This window comes from Mesoplodon mirus (assembly GCF_964341445.2).
Source record: "Mesoplodon mirus genome assembly, chromosome: X".
NCBI classification, from domain to species: Eukaryota; Metazoa; Chordata; class Mammalia; order Artiodactyla; family Ziphiidae; genus Mesoplodon; species Mesoplodon mirus.
In genome coordinates this window covers 130,067,216-130,094,797 of record NC_138981.1, presented here as the reverse complement: position 1 = coordinate 130,094,797, position 27,582 = coordinate 130,067,216, and the positions used below count along the sequence as shown (strand labels likewise).

The window sequence follows — 27,582 nt, the reverse complement described above, 5'->3', positions numbered from 1 at the left end:
CTTGATCCAGGCACTGACTGTGAATTATTTTGCCCGATTTTCTATTGGATTGCTTGTGTATTTTTAAAATATATTCTTCATATGTTGTAGGCACTAATCCACTGTCACTTACACATGTTGCAATTTTTCCTCCTAGTTTATGCTTTGTCTTAATTTTACTTATGGGTCTTTAAAGAACACTGCTCTTAACCTTAATATGGTTGAATTTAAAACATTTTCTTTGTAGCTTGTTCTTTCTATGTATTAAGATAGTTTTCTACCCCAAGGACCTAATATTATTACCTTTCCTTCTAATAGTTTTCCTAGCCACATTAAATATAAATTTATCTGGAATTGATTTGTGTTTCTCGCTTGAAGTAGGGCTCCAATTTTATTTTTTTATATGAATAAGCACTTGCCCCATCCATCAGCATTTATTGAATTTTTCTCCTTTCCCAGGTTATCTGCAGTGTTCCCTTTGTCATAATTCAAGTTTCCAAATACATGTGACTCCATCTCTGGTCTCTCTTTTCTGTACTGCTTGTCTATTTGTCTCTTTCTCTGAAAAATGTCCCAGTGTTTTAATTGCCATAGCTTCATAAAAGTTCTTGAAATCTAATAAGGCAACACCTTCCCACATCTTGGACTATTTTAGGGCTCTTGACTTTCAAAATAAATTTTTAGGAATTAGCTTCTTAAGTTCCCCAAAAAGAAAAGGTGTGGATTTTGACTTTAATTTTATTGTCTTTATATATCAACTTGGGAACGACTTATATCTTTATAATACACAGCCTTCTAATCCATAATGTGGTGTTTCTCTCCATTTATTTAGATTTCTTTAAGGCTTTCAGTAAAATTAATACAACTTTCTCCTCAAAGGTCTTGTATATTTTGGGGTGAGATTTATTCCTGGGTAATTTATAATTGTTGATGCTTTTATAACTGGTACCATTTTTATTTTCTAACTCTGCATAGCTGGAGGACAGAAATACATTTTATGTGTGTTGATCATGCATCCCAACACTTTGCAAAATCATCTTATTAATTCTAATAATTTATATGTATATATTTTGGATTGTATACATAAATGATTATCATATTGCAAATAATGAGTAGCATTTTTCTAATCCTTAGATTTTTTTTTATTGCCTTACTGTACTCAGATATTAGGCACAGTGTTTAACAGAAGCAGTGGCAGTGGGAAACATTTTGCCATTCCAGATTTTAAATGGAAAGTTTTCATGACTTCACCATTAAGTATGATGCTTTCTGTCAATGTTTTACAGGTACCCTTTATCAGGCTAATAAAGATTTCTCCTATTCTTGCTTTGCTGATGGTTTTTTTTTAAATAAAGAGTAGATATTGAATTTTATCAAACTTTTTGTCTGTAGTATGGAGATGGTCATCTTATGCTCCCCTTTAATAAGTAAACATGGTAAGTTAATTGATTTTTGAGTGTAAGACCATCCTTACATTGCTGAGGTAAACCGAGTTTTGTCATTTTAAAATACTGCTGGATTCGTTTTGCTACCATTCTGTTAATGATCACTGCATCTATGTTCATGAGAATGCTGTCCTCTAATTTTCTTTATTATACTGTCCTTGCTCACTTTTGGTTTTAACGTTTTGCTGGTTTGATTAAATGAATTGAGAATTTTTTTTCTATAACTGAGGGTTTCATGTGAGATTGGAATTTATTCCTTGTTTCTTTGGGAGAAGTGTTGATAACACTAATGCTGGTACACGTGTCCAAGAGTTACCCTATGACATTTTCCTAGAGAAGCCATTGAGGTTTAATTGTAATGATTATATATTTCATTTCCAGAAGTTCTGTTGATCTTTCTTCAGTATGACTGATCTGTTTTTAATATCTTATCCTTTCCCCATATTTTAGATTGATATATTTTTTTAAACATACCCATTTTATGGTCTTTTATGTTTGTATTTTATTGTTTGAAGTTCTTGGAAATACAATCCTGCTTGCTATTTCTCATGTCAGTTGACTCTCATGTTAGATTGTTTCTTCGTGGTTTTGGAAATTTGGATTGAAATTCATCCTCAGCTTTATACTTGACAGTTGTGATGTTCACAAGTTGGTAGCATGTCCCTCCAAGGAGATCTTGTGTTTGTTGCTGCACATACCAGCTGGTTACAGTTTTTTAATACTTTCACATCTTGAGAGCTTCTATGCTTTGCAGATAGTGTCAATTTAACCTGAAAAGTCACTGAGGGTAGACCTGAGGGAAGTTCCCTCCCCTCAACAAAGCTCAGTAGAGACTGACAAATTTATTTTTCATGTCCCTGTGTTTTGCCAGTAGATTTTTGCTCTTCATCTATTTCATTTATACAGAGGCCAAATTTCCAGCTCAAAGACTCATGTGGGCTCAGGCTGAAACTGAACAGGGCCCTACAGTATCCTCCTTGGTACAAAAGCCTTTCCATGACCCCCATATTTCTTGTTGTAGACCTCCCCTGACTTCCAAAACGCAGATTCAAACAGTTACTAATTAGGGAAGTGAGAGAAAGCAGAAACAAAGGAAAAGCAGTCAAGAAGTAATGGTACAGCTATAAAGCAGAGTCCTAGTTCCTCCTGAAGGGATATAAATAACAATGTGACATACATCTTTGAGTTGTTCTAAAGGAAAGAAGGCCCCTATCCAGGTGGAGGATGGTAACTTCAGGCTGAGCACAAGCACTAGATTCCACACTGGTTGGAACCATAAGGTTGATAATTGAGATTCCAGGAAAGCCATCCTGTTAACTCACCACCAATCAATCAGAGGAAGGTCACACACCCCGCAGCCCTCATCCCAAACTTGCTTTTAAAAACTCTTCCTTGAAGAAAAAAAAAAAAAACTCTTCCCTGCAAACCACTGGATGGTTTGGGTCTTTTGAGCATGAGCCACCTGTACTCCTTGCTTGGCCCTTGCAATAAACCTTTCTCTGTCCAAAACTCCGATGTTTCATTTTATTTGGCCTCACTGAGCATTGGGCATGTGAACCTGGGTTCGACGACAATGTGAGACCATTAAAACCCAAGCTTCTTGTTTAAGGATATTAGCCATCATCTCTTTTTCTCTTTGGCCTGTAGATGTCCCTTACTTTTTTCCAAGCTCAACTGTACCTTTAAAAGGATGTTTTCTTTGCTTTTGTGTGCTTTTCTGTAGAAGCATTATCAGGTTACCTAATGAATATCTTTAGGAGACAATCTGTGTGCCTTTCCTCAATTTGTGCTATACATTCAGGAAAAACAAACATAAAAAAGAAAAAAAAAAGGACACTCCTAAATGCATTTTACCTTATACACTCCTTTTCCCCACAATGATAGAGGGTCTATTATCATTGCTAAGAATTCAAGAAAGTGAGACTGCACAATGTCTGAAATTTCCAAAAGTTAACTGTGACATACAGATATAGATACAGAAGCAAAGAAAGCAGAGTGATTCTACCTTATTTTTAGCCCTATTGGGATAAGTTCAGACCTTCCCAAAAGTCTCCTGTTTCAATCATTTCTCTCTTATATATATCAAGTGGGGGATGGTTGTGGAGAATCATAATATGAGACAGGAAAGAGAATAATCTAAGGTGGACACATTTCCAAAAATAAGATTTAAACTTCTATAACAAAAAGTACAACAAATATTTCTAACAAATCCTCTGTGTTGCTTTTAGAAGATCAGTGCCGACTACTTACTATTGCTTTATAATGTTCCTTAATTACTTATAATTATCTACTCAATAGAGACGCACTGTGCATTTTCTCATTCTGAAAGCAATCTGTTTTTGCCTTAAGTCATATATAGTATTTTTCAGATACCTAGTAAATATGTTAGGTGCTGCAAATTAATGTTATTAGAATCCATTCTGTGGGGATATTTCCTAAAATATGGTGGCAGGGGGTGGGGAGCAGTTGTACTTATTTCTCACTGGCATATATTTGAAATTTAAAATCATATTTCACAATGATAGCCCTTCAGATGTTTATTTGTTTTACTGCTTTTTAGCAAAACTTAGTTCCCCATAATTGTCACTGACTCGATTACTACTGTATATTTTGAAAATTGTGTGTTCATTATTCCCATTGTGAAAAAGTCTGGGTGGGTAAAGGAAGACAGAAGAGGAAATGAGAGGCATATTGAGAGTAAGGGGAAGATTTACAGACCGTGAACAAGGTCAGGAATTGTGCTTTGTGCTTTCACATATGTTTTATCCTTTGATTTCCATAGCAATCTTGTGAATCAAGTTACTCTTGTTTTACAGATGATGAAAACAAGGCCAAAATAATATGTGACATACTTCAGTTCACATTTTTAATAGGCAGCATGTTCTCTGTCTTTGAGAATACAATGAGGTTTTTTTCATGACACCATAGCTGTCCTCCATTCCACCAAACACTGGACTCAGTGCAGACACACAGTACTTTGTACCAAGTATATACAGTTCAGCAACAAACTCTAATAAGTGGGAAGGGACTGGGGATGACTGGTAATACTTACAGCACAGGCTGCATATTTGAAGCCAGAGCCCAGGCCTGGCCTGGCCTTCACATTATTCAACAAGATACATTAAGTATCCCAAGACATTCTTTATCCACTGAACAATGTATACTGTTGAAAATAAGTAAACCTATTGTATCAGTTTCCTAAGATGGTTGCACCAAATTATCACAACTGGGTGGCTTACAACAACAACAATTTATTGTCTCACAATTCTGGAGGCTAGAAGTGTGAAATTAAGATGCACGCAGAGCCATGTTCCCTCTGAAGGCTCTAGGGGAGAATTCTCCCTTGCCTTTTTCTAGCTTTCAGTGGCACCCAGCAGTCCTTGGCACTCATTGGCTTAGAGCTACATTACTCTAGTCTCTGCTTCCATTTTTACATGCTTTTTCTTCCCTGTGTCTCTAGGTCCAAGTCTCCCTCTCTTACAAAGCCACCAGTCACTGGATTTAGGGTTATATTCCGAGGTTCTGGGGAAACATGAATTTTGAAGGGACACTAACCCCTATACCTATCAACAAAGTATTGTAATATTAACTATAAGTTCAACATACTGTTACTGTCCACTATTATTACTACCTCTATTATATCACCTTTCATTTGTATGTATATTTTTGTTCACAGTACATAGAAAAATGTGTATGTACATCATCTCACCTAATTCTCATAACAACTCTACCAAAATGTAGGGTAAGTAACATTATTACACATTGTGTAGATAAAAACCCTTAAATGTGGAAAAGGAACTAAACTTGCTAAAGGTTAAACATGTGGTAATTCAGCAAAAGAGACTTTAATCCAAGCAGAACAGGAAAAAAGGGTAAATATGAGCAGATATGTAATGAATATTATTGAGTTGTAAGAGTTCAGTGTGAAAGCCATGTTAAAACAGCCAGCAAGGCAGGGCCAGAAGCATCACACACTTCAGCTAGGCCCAGGGTCTGTATCTATCAAGGCAGAGATCAATTTGAAGACTGCCTGAGGCCACCTTAACCTTCTCTGGGCTAACCATTTGGGTAGCTGGATATCTGTATAGGCACTAACAAATATATTTTCTTTCTCATCAATTCTTGCGGTACTACTCATTTGACATTTAGCATGCAAAGAGAAGAGGAAGGTATTAAATCCCATTCCAGAATTATTTTTGCCAGAATTATTGTTTTCTATATCTTATCTTCCCTCTTAGATTGTAAGTTGATTGAGGACATAGGCATAGTCTTAAAATTATATCTTCTACAATATTTAACCTACTTGTCATTTATTCACTCAAATATATAGTGCTCGGCCATTAGTAAACAGTCAGTTATTATGTTTGATTAATTCTATATGCAGTTGTAAACCTCACTTGTGTATCTTACAGAGCAGAATCTGCATTATTCATTTATTAATTCATTCAATTTATTTATTTAAATAGGTGGGGAGGAATGGGATTTAATACCTTTCCCTTCTCTTAGCAAGATTTCTCCTCACTTGATGGTCATTAAAATGGTTTCCTATAGGAACTGCCTCTGAAAATAAAAAAATGATCTTATAGGTGATGGATGGAAGTCACAAAATGGAACTAAAATGATAATACGGATATGCAAACTAAAACATCTCATAGCCTGCAGTAGATTTTGACTGCTTATTTATGAAGCCCTGAAATGTGGGGTCTATAATGAAACTGCTGCTAGACCCTAAGCTGTACCATCTATCACAGAGGGTGATGGTACGAGACTAAATGATAAATTGTTAAGGTCAAGCTACAATCAATATGCAAACACTCAATATAGAAATGTGTGACTTATGCACACCAACAGCAATAGATTAAAATATTATGGATTCAATCTTTTTTTTCTCCCAAAGGAGGCCATCTTTAAGATAAATGGTGTACATAACTTTATAATAAGGTCACACCTGATTTTATTTTTTTAGCCTCAAAGGTAGTACAAGCAACTTACTTCTTTAAAAAAGGAAAAACCCTTGTTTTTTTTGTCTCAGTCATTACGCATACCCAATTTAGCATGTGGAGAAGTCTGATAACTCAGAATTATACACACTTAAACTATAAATTATGCTTTTCACACACTTTTCATCATGTTTCTCCTGTGAAGTCTTTCCCTTCCAACTGCACCCATTTAGACTGTCATCAGTTCTTTTTACAGTAACATTCTAGATTGCTTTCTCTATTTTCAATCCCTTTTGGTCCGTGTTGCACCCCCAAATGCACACATTGCATGTATCCCTTCAGGTCCAATGTGAGAACTGGCCAGTCTGATGGCAGAGCTTGGCTGATCTGTTTTCCCAGGTAATAGCTATATTAGTCAGGGTTCTCCAGAGAAACAGAGCCAATATAGATTCATTATAGAAATTGGCTCACACTGTTATAGAGGCTGAGAAGTCCCACTGTCTGCCATCTGCAAGCCGGAGAACCAGGAAGCCAGTGGTATAATTCAGTCTGAGTCCAAAGGCCTGAGAACCAGGGGAGACAATGGTAAGACTCCCAGTCCAAGGCCAAAGGCCTGACAATGGAGGGGAGATGGGGGGAACCACTGGTGTAAGTCCCAGAGTCTGAAGACCTGAGAACCAGGAGCTCTGGTGTCTGATGGTTAAAGAAGATAGATGTTCCAGCTCAAGAAGAGGGCAAATTCATCCTTCCTCTACCTTTTTGTTCTATTCAGGCCCTCAATAGATTGGATGGTGCTGGCTCACATTGGCGAGGCAGATCTTCTTTACTCAGTCTACTTATTCAAACGCTAATCTCTTCTGGCAACACCTTCAGAGATACACCCAGAAATAATGTTTTACCAGCTCTTTGGGCATAATTTAGCTCAGTCAAGTTGCACACAAAATTAACCAGCACAGCACTCAAGCATTTAACCTGGAGTGTTCTATAGATAAAGCATCCTCATGTGTCTTGTAAGCAGCTAGAAATTGTGGGAATTTCAGTAAATGTAGAAGTGGTGCCCCTGGTAATGGAGACTATTGAAAGCGAATTTAGGGAAACATTGTGGGCATGTAGGCAATGGCCTAGTTTACTAAATCATTCTGTGGTCTAGAGGTGTCCAACATGACCTTTAGCCTCAGACACATCTGGCTTATTTCTCAGCTCTTCCATTTATTATCTGAGTGACTAAGAATGTTTCTTAATCTCTCTGAGCCTCAGTTCCATCGTGTGTAAAATGGAGCTAATAATCCCAACCTAACGGAGTTGTAAAATTTATAATAGATTATTGGCTTACCAAGCTACTTGACCTTGGGCAAGTGCCTTCATCTCTCTGAACACAGTGGGCTGATCTGGAAAATGCTGATAGCAATATCTTTATTAATATACTGTTACAATGATCATATTTGTGTTCTTTCAGGTGGTTTAAATACAGTACTTATTCAATTCAACAAATATTTGCTGAGCACCCACCATAGATTCATACAAAGCATTTAGCAGGAACCTTACCATGGTCAATGTTCAGTGAATGTTAGCTATGTGACCGTGGTTATTCCTAGGATACACTGCAGCTCTGCTCCCTCCCACACTGGCATGTGGTTAAAATACCAGAGAGCCACCTTTTACTAGCAGGCCTCCCTGAGCTCACCTGTTTTAACAGCTTCCTGTAGGGATTTTTGTGCTTCTGAGAAGTTGTTTGCAAAAGGAAATAACTTACTTTTAGAAGTTATTTCCTGGTAAGGTAGCTAATAGAACATTGAGGAAATGTTATTTTCCTTTTCTTCAATCTATTACAGATTTACATAAGTTGTTGAGTCTCCAGAAATGTGTTGTTTGCACTAAATCCATGCCAGAGGGAAGCTGATCTTTTCCTAGTGTCTTGAATGTTAATACATGACATATGTCCAGTGCCAGCAACTCTTACATTTCCAAGATTTGTTCCAATTTTTAATAAGCCCTGAGATTAAAAGATATGCAGTTTTTAAAATGTCTTCTCCATATGGTCACCTGCCTTTAAACTACAAAGAAATTGAGAGAGAAAGGCAGATAGAATGTCTTTTTCTTTTATATGTTTAAAACACAAAAACTGCACACGGGTCACTGGAGCCGTCATGAAGGCCTGGATGTCAGAATGATCCATTCCTTACATGTCAGGGAAATACAGCCTTGCTCCAGGTTTGGTGTCTTAGGTGTGCTGCTTTGCCATTACTTCCATTGTAAAGAAGCAATTTGATACTTTTATTTTTAGAATTCCAGCAATGAAATTCGCACTGCCATTCATTAGGGTCTGTGAGAATTTGCTTTCATTGAGTGAGGTTTGTGGATTAGGGAGTCAACTGGTTCCCTCTGCTACTGAGTAGTCACCTATGCTGCTTTTCTCTTGTGCTAGAGGATGCAAACAAATGTAAACATGAGCTGAAGAAAAACAAAATTAGATAAAGGAAATCATTTAACTAAAATAAAAACATTCTATGATTCATAAAGTAATTTCTAGAAGAACTGCTCTTTAGAATTATCCATAGAACAAATTTGCAAGACACTGCCTGCGTGTGTGTGTCTGTCTGTCTATCATCTACCTGTCTATTCATTTTAACTTAATGAATAAACAAAAATAAGCAGAGGAGAGTGCAAGACTGTTGAACCTCAATCAAATTTAATGATTAGGATGTCATTTTCCTTGGGCAACTTTAGTTTTTAAAGTACCTCTTTCAGGTGACCAGTAAGACTCTGTGAAGATTAGATTTCTGAGATGAGAGGAAAATTAAGTTAAAACTATTTAGAAGGAAATGATTTTGGAGACAGGGATCCCCCAAGGCATTATGATCTCTATGGATTTATAACCCCATGTCTCCTCTCCTTTCTCCATTGCCATTATTTTTTGGATGTCAATCTTTTTGCATAAACAAATAATGAACTTTTATCCCATATCAATTCTATGCAATAAACATGCAGTGGACACCTACTATGTGCTAGCCATTTGTAAGCTGAAGGTGAAAAAGACAGTTTCTCATGCTCATGATCTAAGGGTACAGATTACAAACACATGGCATGTTTCAAGAAAACGAGTAACATGGTCAGAGGTTTAGAAAGATTACTAAAATGACAGCATGGAGAAGAGATTTGAAGGGGGAAATATTGGAGGCAGGTTACCTATTAGGCCTCTGTGCTTGCTCTCCTAGAACAGCATTTCCTGATCCATTTTGTCCTATGATCACTTTGATAACAATACAGAGACTCTCAGAGCAAATTATTTTGTCCATCTCCCACACATTAAAAAACTTGAACAAACATTAACATAGTACCTAACAGCCTAAGGCCACATCCTTAGCATGACACAGCCCTCCTAAAAGTACCTGCCTGAAAAAAGTCAAGGCTGCCAAAAGAATGTACCCTTTGTTCCAGCCAGCACCTGAAGATACAGCCTCTGTCTCCCAGCCTCTGTGGGAGGAGAGGAGCCTAACTTTGATAAGCACCAGTTAGCAAACCCAGGTACGTTGCGCAGGGACCAACCATTTCTTCCTGCTTTTTGTACATTCCCACTTCTCTGAGTCTCCACAAGCCCCTGCCATCCCTTCTCTCTCTTCACTTCTCCCTTTGAAACACCCTGTCATCTCTGTACAAATCAAAGTTGAATTCTGTTTACACTGGACCTTCTTCCCTATTGCAATAGTATATTACTGCTTAAAAATCTGTCCTTACCACTTTAATTAGTGTCTGGCTTTGTTTTATCTTTGAAACCAATTTGAAATACATTTCTAGTAAAAGCCATCCTTGCTGGCACATATGTCATTCTTTTATCTTTTATCCTCTCTCAGTTACTTTTACAGATTCAGCTCAAATTAAAACTTAATGCACCAACAGAATAGTGGGACAGGAACCTGTGGTTGAAGATTTTGTAACAGATGGTGGCATGCAAGAGTGGGGCAACAGTATCAGTAAAGTTCATCTTTATAATGGAAAACTTTAATTTATATTATTCTTTAATCTAATAACAAAAGAGACAGATGATATGTAACCAAAGTCCCACCTTGCCAATTCAAGTTTAGATTGCTAGCAGCAGCCCTCCTTATACAGAATTAGAACATACCACACAGATAAACTATGCAACATGTAGCTATGAAAGCCAGTGTGGGAACCCCAGCAATGGGAAAACAACTCCTGTTGCTCAGGAACACTGTGGCACTGGCACTGTGCTGTATAGTGACATCGAGCCCAACCCCTGAAGTAAGATTCCAATTCCTCACCTATGGAAGATCATTATATATATATTTCCCCTCCTAAGTTCTGCTTTAGCTTTGTTCACTACATTTTGACATGTAGCATTTTTTATTATCATTCCCATTTAAGTATCTCACTATTTCCCTTATCTATACTTATAAATTCAAGTGTTACTTATTAGTATATTTTTCCAGACAAGGCCTTTTTCTGTCATCTCTTCTGACTGATATCTGATTTCATTTCATTGTGGTCAGGGGAACATATCCTGTTTGACGCTGATTCTTTAGAATTTATTTAGACTTCTTTTGTGTCAGTCGAATTTTGTGAATGTTTCATTTGTGTTAAAAAATAATGTATATTCTTGTACACCTAAAGCTAATACAATGTCATATGTCAATTACATCTCAATTAAAAAATAATGTGTATGCTGTTAGCTATAAATTTATATACATTTGTTGATAATAATTCATTGCATCTGATACTAAGCACTTTAAATATAATAATTTATTCATTCCTCACCAAAACCTTGTGAGGTATGTATTATCATTTCCATTTTACAAAGGAAAAACACTGCTGCAAAGAAATGTTAAATAATTTTACCGAAGTCACACAGCTGGCCAAGAATAAAGGTAGAATGTGAATGCAGCCAGTCTGCTGTCAGAGTCCGTGCTCTTATTGTGTTATTTATGTCTTCCAGTTCATTGGGGTTTTTTGGTAGCTGTATCCTTGTCTATCAATTTCCAATAGAACTGTGTTAATACTACCAACTAAAATTTCTGAACTGTCTTTTCTCTGTGGTTCTGCCATTTACAGCTTTATAGTGCTTTTCTCATGATCCTTGTATCTTCTTGATCCATTTTTCTTGTTACCAGTAAATAACACCCCATTTGTCTTTTATGATGTTTTCACTTCAAATTCTACTTTATGTGACATAAAATTGCTATAATATCTTTCCTTTAGCTTACCTGTGTCTCATAATTTGCCATCCCTTTATTTTTATTTTATGTGCACTTTTGTTTTAAGTGTTTCAGCAATAGGGTAACCATATAATTTACTGTTGCAATTGCCTAACCTGTAGAGTAAGGTGGTGGCAGGATGAGGAGAGGAAGTTTAGGAGCTGGCCCCCTTGCCTGCACATGTTATTGGTTCTCCACTGCAGTCAGGTTGCAGGTCCCAGTAGCAATCGGTGGTATCCCACCGCCTTTGGCTGGAATTGCATTGGTGCTGGGCTAGGTGTAGCTTTCCCTCCTTGCAGTAGGAATGGGGTGGATGATGATATTCTCCCAACAATATGATGGTGCAGGACTGGGGGATGGGGTTAAGCGCCAAGTCAAGAAGCTCTTCCCCAAATTTGCATCCATCTATGATCTCTGTGTACATTTGCTTTCTAAGTGATTTTATCTTTTCTCATGACATTAAATTCACCTATGGTCTCATAAATCCCAATTACATGGCTCTAGGCCAGATCCAACATCCCCCTTCAGCTCTAGAATTAAATATTCAATTAAATTCGACTTGGATATCTAACAGGTACCTTGGATTTGCCAAATCCATAACATGTCCCTGAACACACACCATCACCCTAGCTTATCTCCCTTAATGGTAATTCCTTTCTACCAAATGATCAGGCAAAAACATTGGAGTTAACTCTGACACAGCCAATTTTGTTCACAAAACCAATCTAGTCCATTAGCACTTCAAAAGATATCTAGAAACAAGTCAGTTCTCACCACATTCCAGTAACATTATGGTCCAAATATTATCTCTTAACTGGATTATCGCAATAGCCTTCAAACCGATCTCCCTGCTTCTGCCCTTTTGAGCCAGGCCTCAATTTGATCATAATACATTGGCCAGAGATATTCGGTTATTTGGTTAAAACATGTCAGACTGCACCTCTGCTTAAAACTTTGAAATAGCTTCTTACTTTTTTCTGAATAAAATTCAAAATCCATACTCTATTACATGATCATCCTGCACGATCAACCTTCTGGCTACTTCTCTGAACTCATCTTCTACCACGCATCCCTGTACTGACTGGTTGGTATCCTTAATCCTAACCCAACCCTAACTTAACTCAAACACATCATGCATGGTATTTTGGTGCGTTTGGAGCTTTCCCTGACTAGAGCATTCTGTTCTGTCTCCAAATATCTGCATGGCTTGTTCCCTCACTTCCTTCAGATCTTTGCTCAAATATCACCCTATAAGAAAAAGATCACTGCATACAAAATGGCAACCACTCTCCTTCTACTATGCCCTATGCCCCTTACCATAAATTACTTTTCCAGAGTGTTTATCACATAAATTAACTCCTTTATTAATTAAGCATATTAGAAAAAATCTTTTAATCCATTTTGTTTAATAGGTGACCTAATAATGTTAATTGCTCACATTTTGGGTGTTTTCTAATAGCCAGACATAATGCTAAGCACCTTACATACATATCATTCACTGTGAAAAGTGGATCAGATAAACAGACACAGTCACTTACATATGTGCATATAAGCTTCCGCACCCAACTCTCCCACCTCCACATCTGCCTCGCCTGGGCTGACCTGCTCTTCCACCTCAACCTGCCTAGATGCCACTGTAATCTTTAAGAATTGTTTTCTTGGGCTTCCCTGGGGGCACAGTGGTTAGGAATCTGCCAGCCCATGCAGGGGACACAGGTTCGAGCCCTAGTTCAGGAAGATCCCACATGCTGCAGAGCAGCTAGGCCCGTGTGCCACAACTACTGAGCCTGCGCTCTACAGCCCGCGCACCTAGAGCCGGTGCTCCATGACGAGAGAGGCCACCACAATGAGAGTCCCACACACGGCAATGAACAGTAGCCCCCGCTCACCGCAACTAAAAAAAGAAAGCCCACGTGCAGCAACGAAGACCCAACGCAGCCAAAAATTAATTAATTAATTAATTAATTTAAGAAAAGAATTGTTTTCTTTTAGAAACAGGGGTCATGCTATGCATTTAAACTTTTCTAATTTGTTCTCACTTAAAATATGCCATAAAAGTCCTTCAAGATCAATAGCTGTATCTTGTATTACATTTTAAAATTCAATGTTCTAACCCGTGAAAATATATTGAGTGTAAATTGGGAAGTACTGATTTAACAGTTTAATTTTTCCACAAATATCTAATTTTCCCACAGCATTTAATCTTAGTACTGTTTTCAATTCTGTCAGTTCTTGATCCAAAACCAGGCAGCGGGAGGGGGGAACGGACAAGTTAATCCCCATGTCTCACCAAAATTCTCAGAAAAAAATCCGAAAAGTGTTTTGAGACGTCTGAAAAGATTTGGCACAAGATCAGGAGTTGCACTTTACAACATGAAGCATAAACGTGTGGTGCACGGGGTTCTCCTCAGTGATCAGAACAAGTCATAGAGCAGCCTGCAGACTAGGACGCGACGCCCAGCGTGACTCAGGCCTTGCCCATCCGCGCTCCCAGTGGGAGATCCCCGCTTCCAGCTGGAGACCATGGAGCTGCCCAGCAGGGAAGGCCAGGCCGGAGCAGCAGATCACACTGGGTGTGAGGGATGGGCAGCTTTAATTTTTAATTTGTTTTTATTTGGTAGTCTTATAATTCCATTTTAATATCCAGTAAGAGAAATATCTCTCATTACTCTTTAATTTCATTTTGTGAATGAATTCCCCAAAGCTGACACAGGTGACTGTTTAAGTTTGAATTTATTTTAAACTAAACGAAATGTACTTCCATCCGGAGATGGTTCAAAGCCAGCCACCTGTGGCTAGTGGTTGCCATCTTGGGCAGCACAGAGGTAAAATATTCCTAACGCAAATGAAATAAAAATCAACATCATAAATGCATAATCTTGCTGTACAGAAATGGAGATACATCCATTGATTCAAAGCTTTGCTAAATTCCTCAGCAACACTGTAAAGCTTTATTTTATAGCTTCTCGAAGGTACTTTGTCGTTGTTATTCAAAGAGCGGGTGTTATCTGATTTTTAGAGGTGGGAGAATTTGAGATCTGGAGAAACTGAGGGGCTCGGTAGGAACACACATGTGCATTCACATTTATCTTGCTGCGTATTTTCCTTGATATTTTACTTACGTAAGTATCACTTGCTCATCCTAAGGGATGCAGTGCTGCAAAGATGCAGGAGCAGACATATGGTGGTCTCCCCAACCCTGGTCGTCCATGGCTGCCCATCCCTCACACCCACTGTGATCTGCTGCTCCGGCCTGGCCTTCCCTGCTGGGCAGCTCCATGGTCTCCAGCTGGAAGCGGGGATCTCCCACTGGGAGCGCGGATGGGCAAGGCCTGAGTCACGCTGGGCGTCGCGTCCTAGTCTGCAGGCTGCTCTATGACTTGTTCTGATCACTGAGGAGAACCCCGTGCACCACACGTTTATGCTTCATGTTGTAAGGTGCAACTCCTGATCTTGTGCCAAATCTTTTCAGACGTCTCAAAACACTTTTCGGATTTTTTTCTGAGAATTTTGGTGAGACATGGGGATTAACTTGTCCGTCCCCCCCTCCCCCTGCCTCAGCCACAAATATTCCATATGATTCCATATGCCTGTTGTCCACTGGGCTCCATTCTGATCCGTTGTCCGTGTCAAAACCCATGTCTCCCCAGTACTATCTTCATTGTAGAGCACAATTTGCCACGGCCAGTGCCCCTCATTCCTTTGCTTTTGTGGCCAGTTTCATGAATCTTCTCACCACCTTATTGTGGCAGGCAGGGTTTAATACCGTATGGCACATAAATCATTTGGAATGTCCTGCCTCCAAGAGCAGAATTCCAGTTGAGAGCCGTGGGCGCTGGGCTGCCTGGACCCACGCCAGGCAGCGGGGCCACGTGTGTTTCTTCCCTCCTTTCAAGCCCTCGTGCAAGTTCGAGGGTGTCTTCATTCTTGTTCTGGACACATCGGAGCCGGCTTCTCACTGGGGTTTTACATCCTTTCTTCCTGTTGTGAAGGGCTGCTCTCCACGCTCTTTGCTGAGTCTTCTCCTGTCGGCCCGCCTTGCTGGACCATCTTTTGAGTTCTCAGGGAGTTTCACTTGAAGTTCTTGAGTTTTCAGGGGGGTAATTTTATCCTTTCCATGGGGGGCATTTGGAGACCTGAACCTGGAAAAAGGGGGTCCCCAGCCCCCAGCACTGCCCCCTTTCTGTGCACCTGGGTTTGCAGCTCCTTGGCTGACATGATTGGGACCTTCCCCTATGGAATTGGCACTTGGAGGGGATGGTGGTGGCCCCTGGCCCCCCAGGTACTCAGGGCAGCAGCGGGAGACCCCAATGTACTAGTGACCTGTTGGTGAAAAGAACTGTCACTAGACCCTGGGGGTGAAATGGAGCCTGTAAGGGGCTCATCTCTGGTGCTCAGAGCCTGGCAGGTGGGCTCTTAGTGAGAAAACATGTATGTAAAGTGGTTAGTTAGGCCCCAAAACAACACTATAATCATCCCTCACTTTTTTTTTTTTTTTTTTTGCGGTACGCGGGCCTCTCACTGTTGTGGCCTCTCCCAAACTGGAGCACAGGCTCCGGACGCGCAGGCTCAGCGGCCATGGCTCATGGGCCCAGCCGCTCCACAGCATGTGGGATCTTCCCAGACTGGGGCATGAACCCGTATCCCCTGCATCGGCAGGCGGACTCTCAACCACTGCACCACCAGGGAAGCCCCATCCCTCACTTTTTTAGGTCAGTTCCCAATTTACAGAACTGTTTTCACATTTGTTGGCTCACTTTGTCCTCACAATGAAAATTGTTAGAAGTAATAACAGAATTCACTTATCCACGTGTACATTAGAGTACAGTGCACAGTGTTCAGGTGTATTCAGTGAGCAACAGATGAGATCATCCTGGTCAAAGCGCTTCATGCAAAGTCTGATACTTCAGCAAACATGGGACAAATGCCTCATCTTATGGTTATTTCTCCACTTCTCCTCCAGCCCCCTCCCCTCCTCTCCTAATGTCCTCCTCCTTTCTCTCTCCCTTCCTTCCATCCTCTCCTCTCTTCTCTCCCCTGCTCTCCCCTCTCCTCCTTCCCTCCCTCTTCCTTCCTTCTTTCTTCCCTTCCTTACCCCTCCTCTTCCCTCCCCTTCCCTCCTCTCTCCCTCTCTTCTCGAGTCCTCTCCTTCTTTCCCCTCCCTTCTCCCCTCTCCTACCTTTTCACGCTCCTCCCCTTCTTTCCTCCTCTTTTGTGAACCTTCCTTCCCTCCTTCTCTTTCCTCTTCACTCCTCCCCTCCCCTCCCCTCTCCTCTCCTCTCCCTTCTCTGGTTTCTTCTTCACTCTGATCTCCTCTCCTTCCCTCCCCTCTTCTCTCCTGTCTCCTGTCCTCTTTCCTCTCCCCTCTGCATTCCTCTCCTCCTGTCTCCCCTTCCCTGCTTTCTCTTTTCTTCTTTCCTTCCTTCCTCCAACCTCTTCCCCCCTTCTTTCTGCTACTCATTCTCCTCTCCTCCCACTGTCATTCCTCTCTTCCTCTTCAGCATATTCAAACATATCGATGATTTTATTTTGTCCTGCTATGAGGTTCAACATGTTGTTCATAATGATCTCTCACTTAATATCACTCCAAAGCTATTACCCTTGGAAAATACTCTTTCATGTTTTAACATTCAGTTGATTAACCTAGGAGGAATGCATTTGAGTATATTTTCTGGCCTTTTCTCCACAAATCTAGTATTTCCCTTATTCCATTTTAACTACTAGTTCTGTTCCAATGATATCTCTGAATTCTTTAGTCGACATTTTTTTTAACTTTGTGATAAGCACACTTAACATGAGATTTACCCCCTTAAAGGTTTATGTACACAATACTGTTCATTATAGGCACAGTGTTGTAGAGCCAATCTCTAAAACTTCTTCATGTTGCGTAACTGAAAATCTATACCTTTTGAACAGCAATTCCCTATTTCCCCCATTCCCAGTCCCTGGTAACAATACCTTATATAGTGCCTTGATTCAGAATTTACTGTCTGGTATTGAAAATGCTCATCCATTGACTCAAAATATCTTTTTAATTTTTTTGTAAAGTTTTGATTTTTTCAATATTGTCACTGAAGTCTTAATGACAAATTTATTCTGAGTGGAGTTTTCCCCCTTGTGTATTCTAGTTGATTACTGCTGGTATATAAGAAAACTATAGATCTAAGTGTATATTTTTAATTTTTCTGTCCAACTTTAAGAAATGGCTTGCTAGTAGTTCTCATTGTTTTTCAATGAGTGCTACTGAATGTTCTATATTGTTAATGTTACCTATGTCTTAGACACATAGCCGGGAAACATACTGATGATGATCAGTATGATCACATTACTGATGTGATGATCATCACATTCAGTAAATGCTGTTTATGAGTTCTGAAACTGAAAATTTTTTCAATCTCCTTGCTTTAGGGTTTATACCACATTTCTCATCCCACCACCCCAACCATTTCCTTTACTCCAGATTGTTTCAACTGTGTTCTGAGAAGGGCCTCAGGTAAGTATGTTTTGGGAGGATTTAGGTGCCAACTGATCAAGGAATGTTCTAGTAACCACATGAAAACCAATCTCACTAGGAACAATTCTGTATAAAGTGTCACTGTCTAATAGAAACATGTAGAGACACATACATAATTTTAAATTTTCTAGCAGCCACATTTTAAAAGTACAAAAGGAGCAGGTTGAAACAACCTTAGTAATCTATTTTTATTTACCTGGATACATCCAAAATATAATTTCAATTGGTAATCAATATAAGCAGCATAACAATGAAATATTTTCCTTTCTTTTTTCACACAAAGTGCTTAAAATCTGGTATTTTACACTTGCATCATATCTCCCCTTGGACTGGCCACGTTTTAAGTGCTGATAGACACGTGGCTAGTGGCTACCATACTGAACAACATGGTGACACTTTAGTGGTGATTAAGCTTGCTAATGGGTTGGATTGTTCACAGTGCTCATAAGCTAAGAGCCAAGTATATTAGTTCTCAAGGACTAAACAAACTACTATCAATACATTTGCTTTGTTAGATGTGTTACTGCATATTAAAATTATGTCTAGATTGTGTTCGGTTTATAGCAGTATCTTCATGTGTGTTGGCTCTTATTTAATCCTCTTAACAGATCATTGAGGCAGAAGTAATAACATTATCTGTCATGACTTTTATTATGCAGATTAAATGAGCAGAACCACATAAAAGCTCTTAGCACAGTGCCTGAAATGTCAGTGAGAACTTGGTAAATGTTAACAATTGTCATCTTAATTGTCATTATCAGTCATAAGGCCAGAAATTATCCCTTTTTACAGACTGGGAAGCTTGAGAGTTGAAGACTTTAATTTGTTTAATGTGGTAGAAGGTAAGTTTAATTTTTTAAAATGCATGAAATTTTAATTAAAAGACACTACTTGCTTATTCTAATATTTGAAACAATTCACAAATATATAAAGAAAAAATATTAGTAATCAATTCCTATACCCAGCCTCAGCCATTACCAAAATCCCTGTACTCATCTGCCCACACTGTTTTCCTCGCTCACACAACCATCTACTAACTCATATGTACACATTTAAGGCTTTTTTTATCCACCTCATCTTTGTCTGTGCAAGTATGAGCTCATTCTATAAGAACATTTTTCTGCAACTTGCTTTCTTTCCTTAACAAGAGATAGTGCATGTCCTTTTTGGGATCAATGGGATTTTATGGCTCATATTTTATACTCTATCTCTTTAACCCATATGGATTTTATTTGGGTAAATACTACGAATGTGAGATTTTTTAACTTTACTTGTGTGTGTGTGCGCACACTAATATGCAACTGGGCTTTGTAATATTTGAGCTTTCAATTTTGTTATATTTATCCTTCAGTCACTTCTTTTTTCTCCAGTTTCATTAAGATATAATTGACAGGGCTTCTGTGGTGGCGCAGTGGTTGAGAGTCCAGCTGCCAATGCAGGGGACATGGGTTGGTGCACCTGTCCAGGAAGATCTCACATGCCGCGGAGCGGCTGGGCCCGTGAGCCATGGCCGCTGAGCCTGCGCGTCCGGAGCCTGTGCTCCGCAACGGGAGAGGCCACAACAATGTGAGGCCCGCGTACCGCAAAAAAAAAAAAAAAAGATATAATTGACATACAACACTGTATAAGTTTAAGGTGTACAGCATACTGATTTGACTTACATATATCATGAAATGACTACTGCAATAAGTTTAGTGACCATCCATCATGTTATATACATACAAAATTAAAGAAATAGAAAAAAATTTTCCTTGTGACGAGGACCCTTAGGATTTACTTTCTGAACAACTTTCATATATAATGTACAGCAGTGCTAATTATATTGATCATATTGTACATTACAGCCCTAGTACTTATTTATCTTGTAACTGGAAGTTTGTACCTTTTGACTGTCTTCCTCCAGTTCCCCCTCCCCTTCAGTCACTTCTTGAACCAGATACTCAATTGTTTTAATTATGATAGCTACACCCTGCCACTTGGTATTCATTCAACAAATATTTGTTGGTGCCAATTACATGCCATCATTAAACAAAAGAACCAAGAATACTTGTCCTCAGAGAACTTGCATTCTAGGAGGGTGGAGGTGGCACAGATATAAGTAAATTATCTACCATTAGAAAGTGATAAAGGTCAAGGGGAAAAAATACGCATCCACGTTAAAGGGGATGTGGAGTTCTGGTATGGGGACTGGTTGTAAAATGAAGGAAAGTGATCAAGGGAAGTCTTGAAGGGTAAGAGAATATGCCACTCCAAACTATGCCACTTTGATATTTTGATTATTTTGAGCTGTAGGCTTTTGAAAACAATAGCAACTTTAGGAAGAGGCTTTTTCTGAACTCCCCTTATCTGCCTATTGACAGATCCTCCAAAAGGAACTCAACTGTCATAGACCCTCTCCCTCAGAGTTTCATCAACCAGGTAAGACGGACTTTTATCACAGGATAGGAGGCTAGAAGTCAACACTACAGCCAGACACACGTTCTCACAAACCATCATACTTCCCATCTATTCTTCTAAAGGTCCCTTCACCTTTCTTAAAAATTATTTACTCTCCCCTAAGAGGCCTACATACCATCTCCGCCTTCCCTATTAAGATGGTATTTAAGTCTGAATTCTAAGCACCTCTGAGTTACTCTCCCTGAGTATCTCCCATGTGTACAGGTGGTATACATGTTAATAAACTTGCTTGTTTTTCTCTTGTTAATCTGTCTTTTATGACTTGGGTCTCCACCAAGAACTCAGATGGGTAGAGAAAAAATTATTTGTCCTCCTCTACAGTCTCAATGAGAAGGTGATTTCTGAGCAAATATCTAGAACATGTGAATGAAGGATGTGAGAGGAGAATAACATGAGCCAGCATAGAAGAGAGCACCTAAGGAACATCCTATGCAAATGCCCTGAGGAGAGTGGCTGCTCGGCTCTAAGAACATCAAGGCCAGTGTGGCTAGAGTGCACACTGGGAGAGTCTTTAGGGATGAAGTTCAGGAAAATAAAGGGAAGCTCGTTAAACAGGGCTCTGTAAGCCACTGCACTGACTGGCTTTTAATCCTAGTTCAATAGGGGAGCCACTGCAGGTTTGGTGCTGCAAAGTATTTATCTGACTTACCAGTTAAAACAATTATTTTGTATATATTTTTAAAAGGAGTGCCTACATGTTTTACTAATGAATAGAATGTCCAGTATTTGAGATAGAGAGATCTCCAGTTCAAGAAGAATATGGGCCTGGTCAGGAGATGAGTTAAATTTAATATGACTGTTAGCCATGCACACAGACATGCTGAATAGGCAAGTGTGTCCTCTGGAGTTCAGGAGGAAAGCTTAAGCTGGAAATATAAAATTAGGTGTCATTAGCATACAGATGGCATTTAAAGCCATGAGACTGGAAACATTCATTCAGGGTGAGTACGGAGAGAGAAAAGAGGTGGGATCCCAGAGCTGAACCCAAAGGCATTCCAACCTTATGACAACAAGGAAGAGAGAATCCAGCGAAAGAGGCTAAGAAGGAAAAGCCAGTGACTTAAGCAGAAGACTAAGAGAAAATAAGTGCCTTGGAGGCCAAGTGAATCAAGTGTTACCAGGGGGGATACAACTGAGCATTAGGTTTCTTTCTGAGTTGAAGGCAATGCTGTAAATTTGATTGTGGTGATGGGTGTACACCTCTAAACTGACTAAAACTCACTGAATTGTACTACATGAAACCAGTGAATTTTATGGTATGTAATTTATACCTCTAATTTTTTTTAAAGACCAGGGCTGCCATGCTCAGCCACACTACCTGCAGTGCTCTACTCAGGAAGGTGGCCTTGCATTGATGACAATGTGAACTGCAACTTTCTGAGTGGAGAAATGCTCAACAAAGTAACACTGGGGGTGGCCTTGGGAACACAGTGGGGGTAAAGCACAGAGCTGCTCTGGCTTGAGTCCCTGGTAGAAAAATTAATAATACAAATGAGTGAATGAACGCATTGGGGTGAAACATATTTTCCTTTGCCTCAGGCTATGCTATGGCTCCACAGAAGGCTGGCTGACCCCAATTTTTTAAATTAATTTCCCGTCTCTATGTGTTTCCCTCTGTCTGAAACTGTATTGGGATTTCTCCCCAGAAACAATCCTGAATCCGTAAAAAATGACAGAGGATGCTATGAATTTGACCCTTAAACCCTTCAGTGGGGCTTCCCTGGTGGTGCAGTGGTTGAGAATCTGCCTACCAATGTAGGGGACACGGGTTCGAGCCCTGGTCTGGGAAGATCCCACATGCCGCGGAGCAACTAGCCCCGTGAGCCACAATTACTGAGCCTGCACGTCTGGAGCCTATGCTCCACAACAAGAGAGGCCGCGATAGTGAGAGGCCCGCAAACCGCGATGAGGAGTGGACCCCACTTGCTGCAACTAGAGAAAGCCCTCGCACGGAAACGAAGACCCAACACAGCCATAAATAAATAAATAAAAATTAAAAAAATATATTCACAGCTTTTTGGAGGTATAAAGGATATATAATAAACTGCACATATTAAAATGTGAACTATGATAATTTTTGACATTTATATACACGAGAACCTATCCATCATCTCCAAATTTTCCTCATGCAACTTTGTAACCCCGTCTTCCCTGTTAATCCCTGCTGCCTTTCTCCAACCTCAAACCAAGGCAAATACTGATATGCTTTCTGTGACAATAGATCAGTTTAAATATTCTGGAAATTTATATAGATGGAATCAAACAATACACATTCTTTTCTGTCTTCTTTCTTTCACTCAGCATAATTATTTTTCGATTAATCCATGTAGCTGTGTGTATCTTTGCTTATTCATTTCTATGGCTGAATCGTATTCCACTGTATGGAGATACCAAATTTTGTTTATCCATACCCTTGTTGGTGTACATTTCGGTTGTTTCTATTTTTTTTGCCATTATGAGTAAATCTGTTATGAACATTTGTGTATAGTTCTTTGCATCACATATGTTTTCATGTCTCTTGGATAAATACCAAGGTTTAGAACGGACTGATCATGTGGTAGTAAATGTTTAGCTTTTTACGAATCTGCTAAATTGTTTCCCAAAATGATTGTGCCATTTACATTCTGACCAGAAGTGTAATAGTGTTCCAGTGAGCTACATCCTCACGGACACAATATCAGCAGTATTTTCAATTTTAGACCTTCTAATAAGTACCCAGTAGAATCTAATTGTGATATAGCATTTCCCTAATGACTAAGCATCTTTTCATGTGCTTATTTGCCACCCCTATATCTTCTTTGATGAAGTGTCTGTTCAAATCTTTTGCTTGTTTTTTTACTGGATTGTTTGATTTCTTATTATTGAGTTTTGAGAATTCTTTATATATTCTTGACACAAGTCCTTTATCAGGTATGTGATTGGCAAACCTTTTCTCACAATCTGTGATTTGTCTTTTCATTCTCTTTACAGTGTTTTTCAAAGATTGTAATTTGAATTAAATCCAATATATCTTTTTTTTCATTAATAGACTGGGTTTTTTGTACATAAGAAATGGTTTCAAGGCAACAAATATTTTCCCTGGGTTTTCATATAGAAGCATTATTAAGGTCTATGATCTATTCTGAGTTCATTTTTATGTGGTGAGATGTAGAGATCAAAATTAATTTTTTTGCATGTGGATATGCAATTGCTCCAGACTCAGATTTTGCAAAGACTATCCTCTCTAATCTACCTCAGATCTCTGTTGATAATTGATTTGTCTATATATGCATATACATGTATGGTTCTATTATTGGAATCTCTATCACATTCCAGTTATATATTTTTATCATTATACCAATACAACACTGTGTTGATTATTGCTCGCTGCAACTAGAGAAAGCCCACACGCAACAACGAAGACGCAACGCAGCCAAAAATAAATAAATAGATTGTAAAAATAAATAAATAAAATAAAAGTTCTTTTGGCTATTCCAGGTCTTTTGCATTTCCATATAAATATTAGAAGCAGCCATCAGCTTGTATTATAACAAACCTTTGGGTTTTCAGAATGATCACCACAATAAGTCTAGTTAATATCCATCACCATACACGGTTACCAAAATATTTTTTTCTTGTAATGAGGACTTTTATGATTTACTCTTCTTAGCGACTTTCCAATATGCAATACAGTATTATTAACTATAGTCACCATGCTGTACATTACCTCCCCATGACTTATTTATTTTATAACTGGAAGTTTATACCTTTTGGCCCCTTTCACACATTTTGCCCACACCCCACCCACCACCTCTGTATCTATGACCTGCTTCTGCTCCTCCTTCTCCTCCTCCATCTCCTCCTGCTCCTCCTCCTCCTGCTCCTCCTCCTCCTCCTGCTTCTCCTCCTTCTCCTCCTCCTCCTGCTCCTCCTCTGGGGTGCCCAGTAGCAGAGGAAAGGAAGGGGGGGAAGTTGAGGGGTAGGAGAAAGCAAAAGAGGAAGAGGAAACAGGTGGTCTCCTCCTCATCCTCAGCTGGGGGAACCTGTACTATCAGCAGGTCTTGCATGTCACTTAGGGTCTGAAAGCCTGGCTCAAATGTGAGGCACAGATGCTTTGGAGAGTGAGGCATGATGACTCTTGTTGGAGGCAGCGGGTAGAAGTGTAAGCAGGATGGTGGGAGATGGGATCTGAGGGCCTGGGGTAGAGAGGGAGTGGTTCAGCAGCCTCAGCAGAGAAATGCACCCTTGGCAGCTCTGACAAAGGCTGGCTTTCAGATGCCCTCTTTAGGGGGTGCTCTAGGGCCTCACAGGGCTCCGGTCTCCCTGGACAGTTTGTCCCCTAGGGACCTGTAGGAAGATGCAAGAAAGCTCCTCAGGGTGCAGCCAACCAGTACAAACCGAGGCTTCCAGGGCTGACTGTGGGCAGGTGCGTCAGGCACTGTGGGGTCCTTGGCAGACATTCAGGGTGCGCACCTCACCTTGTCTCCCAGTACTGTCTGGGCTTCCTATGATCTGCTGACCTGAGGACATGTGCCTCACACCCAGGCCCTCACCTCATGGCTCCTGAAGCCCCTGACAGGCAAGGAGGGGCCGAGTTCTGTGAGGTCCCCACTGTTCTGGAGTGATGATCCCCTCCACGCTAAGGTTCTTACCTTTCCTCTAAGGAGGCTTGTGCCCTCTCCTCCTGCACCTCTGCTAGCCTAAGGGAAGAGGTCACATTCCTTAAACAGATGAGAAGGAAGTGAAGGGGTAACACTTTCGACCACACCTGCCCAGGGCCTCCCGGGGGTAACGGAAAGAGGTGAATGAAGTTTGTGGGGTCCCCCTCTCTCCTAGCTGAGTGTTACCCTCATTCCTCACATTGATGCCTGGTAGGTTCTGGGACTCCTCCCTCTGCTGTCCTGAGTCTGGCCCCTTCAGAACAAGCCCTGAGACCACCAAGAGGGAAGTGAGGGTACACCATATCTGACCACTGTGCCCAGGGCCTCCCAGAGCTGACAACAGGGGAAGGGCCGAGCTGGGTGTGCCTTCAGTCCTCGGGTGAGGGTGTGCCCTCAGGCCTCACTCAGGGTCCCCACCTTAAACTCTGGCAGAGTCTAGGACTCTTCCCTCTGCTGACCTGATGTGGCTTCCCCTCAGACTGCCACTTCCTCAGAACGAGGACCGCACCTCCCTGAGAACCCATGGACCAAAATGGGGCACCACATCTTACCACCCCTGCTATGTCCTCCCACTGCCAAAAGCAAGACCTGGTCCCCATGTGTCCTGTGGTGGGGCTATCCTCAATCCTCCGTCACGTTATCCATCTTTACTCCTGACAGGGCCTAGGCTACCCCCTACTGACTGGACCTCACCTTTCAGAGACACCTCTCTCACCCTTGGAGAAAGTGAGGGCATACCTGTACAGCCAACCCTGCCTGAGTCTTTCCAGGCCTGAGGACAGGAGATAGCCAGACTCAATGGGGTCTCTTCTTTCTGGGGTTGGAAGTACCTCTGGTCCTCACTGAGGGTCCTTACCTTGACTCTGGTAGAGCTTGAGACTCTTCCTTCTTCTGACGGGATGTGACTCCTTCAGTTGACCTGTCTTCTCACTCACACCAAGGCCTTCACTTCCCTGAGACCCTTAAGGCAAAAGTGAAGAGACATCACATCCAGCCACCCCAGCCTGGGGTCTCCCATGGCTGACAGCAGGGGCTGGGTTCCCTCTGTTCTGGGGTAAGGAGTTGCCTCTGTCTTCCCTCAATGTATTCTTTACTCCTGGAGGGTCTGGGCCCACCTTATCTGGTGACCTGAAATCATCCTTCTCAGACCAAGGCTTTACCTCCCAGGGACACCTCCACGCACTCCTTGCAGGGAGTGAGGGTACACCACATCTGGGCTTTCCTGCCAGGATCCTCCCAGGGTGGACAGTGGGGACAGGGTGGAATTTCTGTGACACCTCTTCTGTCTGTCTTAGGGGGTAACCTTAGTCCTCCTTCAAGGCCTTTACCTTACCTTGACTCCTCAGATTCTGGGACTCCCCCCTTTGCTGGTGTCATCAGCTCAGACCAAGGCCTTCACCTCTCTGGGACACCCCAGACAAAGTAAAAAGACACCAAATCCAGCCACACCTGCCTGGGGTCTGTTCTAGCATGGGGAATGCACTCAATCCTCGTTCAAGGTATTCATCTATACTCCTGGCAAGGCTTGTCCTACCCTCTGCTGACCTGAAGTTTTCTGCTCCAACCCAGCCCTTACCTCCCTGAGACACTCCACCCCCTTGACTCCTGGTAGAGCTTGCAGAGAAGTGAGAGTTCCTCCCATCTGCTTACTGCTACTCTGATCCTCCCAGCGCTGAGATTCTGTGGCATCCTTCTTTTCAGGGAAAGGGGGCCTTCAGGCCTCCCAACGGTCCTTCCCTTGACTTCTGATACAGCCTGCGATGCCTCCCTCTTCTGAACTGATGTGGCTTACCCTCAGACCGACGCTGTGACCTGTCTGAGACCCTCCCCCCAGCAAAACTCAGGAAACGCCACATCCGGCCAACCTTGCCTGTGGTCTCCTGGGGCTGACAAGAGGGGCAGGGCTAGGTTGGGGCCCCTTCTCTCTAAAACGGGTATTTTCAGGGCAGACAAAGGCCAAATCTACCTGGGAGGGAGGTCCTCTCAATCCTCCCTCACAGTCCTCTCTATTACCCTGAGGTCCACCCCTCATAAAAAGTCTCACTTCCCTGAGACTCCCAGAGTGGAAGTCAATAAACGCCACATTTGGCAAGCCTGTTATGTGGTCTCCCAGGGCTGACAGCAGGGGCAGGTTGCTGTGAGACCCCTCTCTACAGGGTGGGAGGCCCAGCAAATCTTCCCTCAGGGTCCTTATCTTGACGCCTGGCAGCATGTGGTAGTTCTCCCGGGGCTGAACTCAGGCACGCCCACCAGACCAAGGTCTTCACCACCCTGGGAAACCCCCAGAAAAAGAGTGAGCCGGGGCCCACATCCAGTAACGATCCTTGGCTCTCCCGTGTCGACAGCAAGGGCAGAGAACTGCTGGGCCCCATCTGTTCTGGTGTTCGCGGTGCCCTC

At 41.1% G+C, this 27,582-nt stretch overlaps 1 long non-coding RNA gene across 1 annotated transcript in view; it reads right to left on the bottom strand.

Annotated features, from left to right (window-relative positions):
* Positions 1 to 26,140, bottom strand: part of LOC309797127 — an 877,962-nt gene extending 851,822 nt beyond the window's left edge. Inside the window, exon 1 of the long non-coding RNA XR_014292551.1 lies at positions 26,042 to 26,140. This is a non-coding gene — a long non-coding RNA (uncharacterized lncRNA). The remainder of the gene's footprint in view (positions 1 to 26,041) is intronic.
* Positions 26,141 to 27,582: the final 1,442 nt, after the last annotated feature.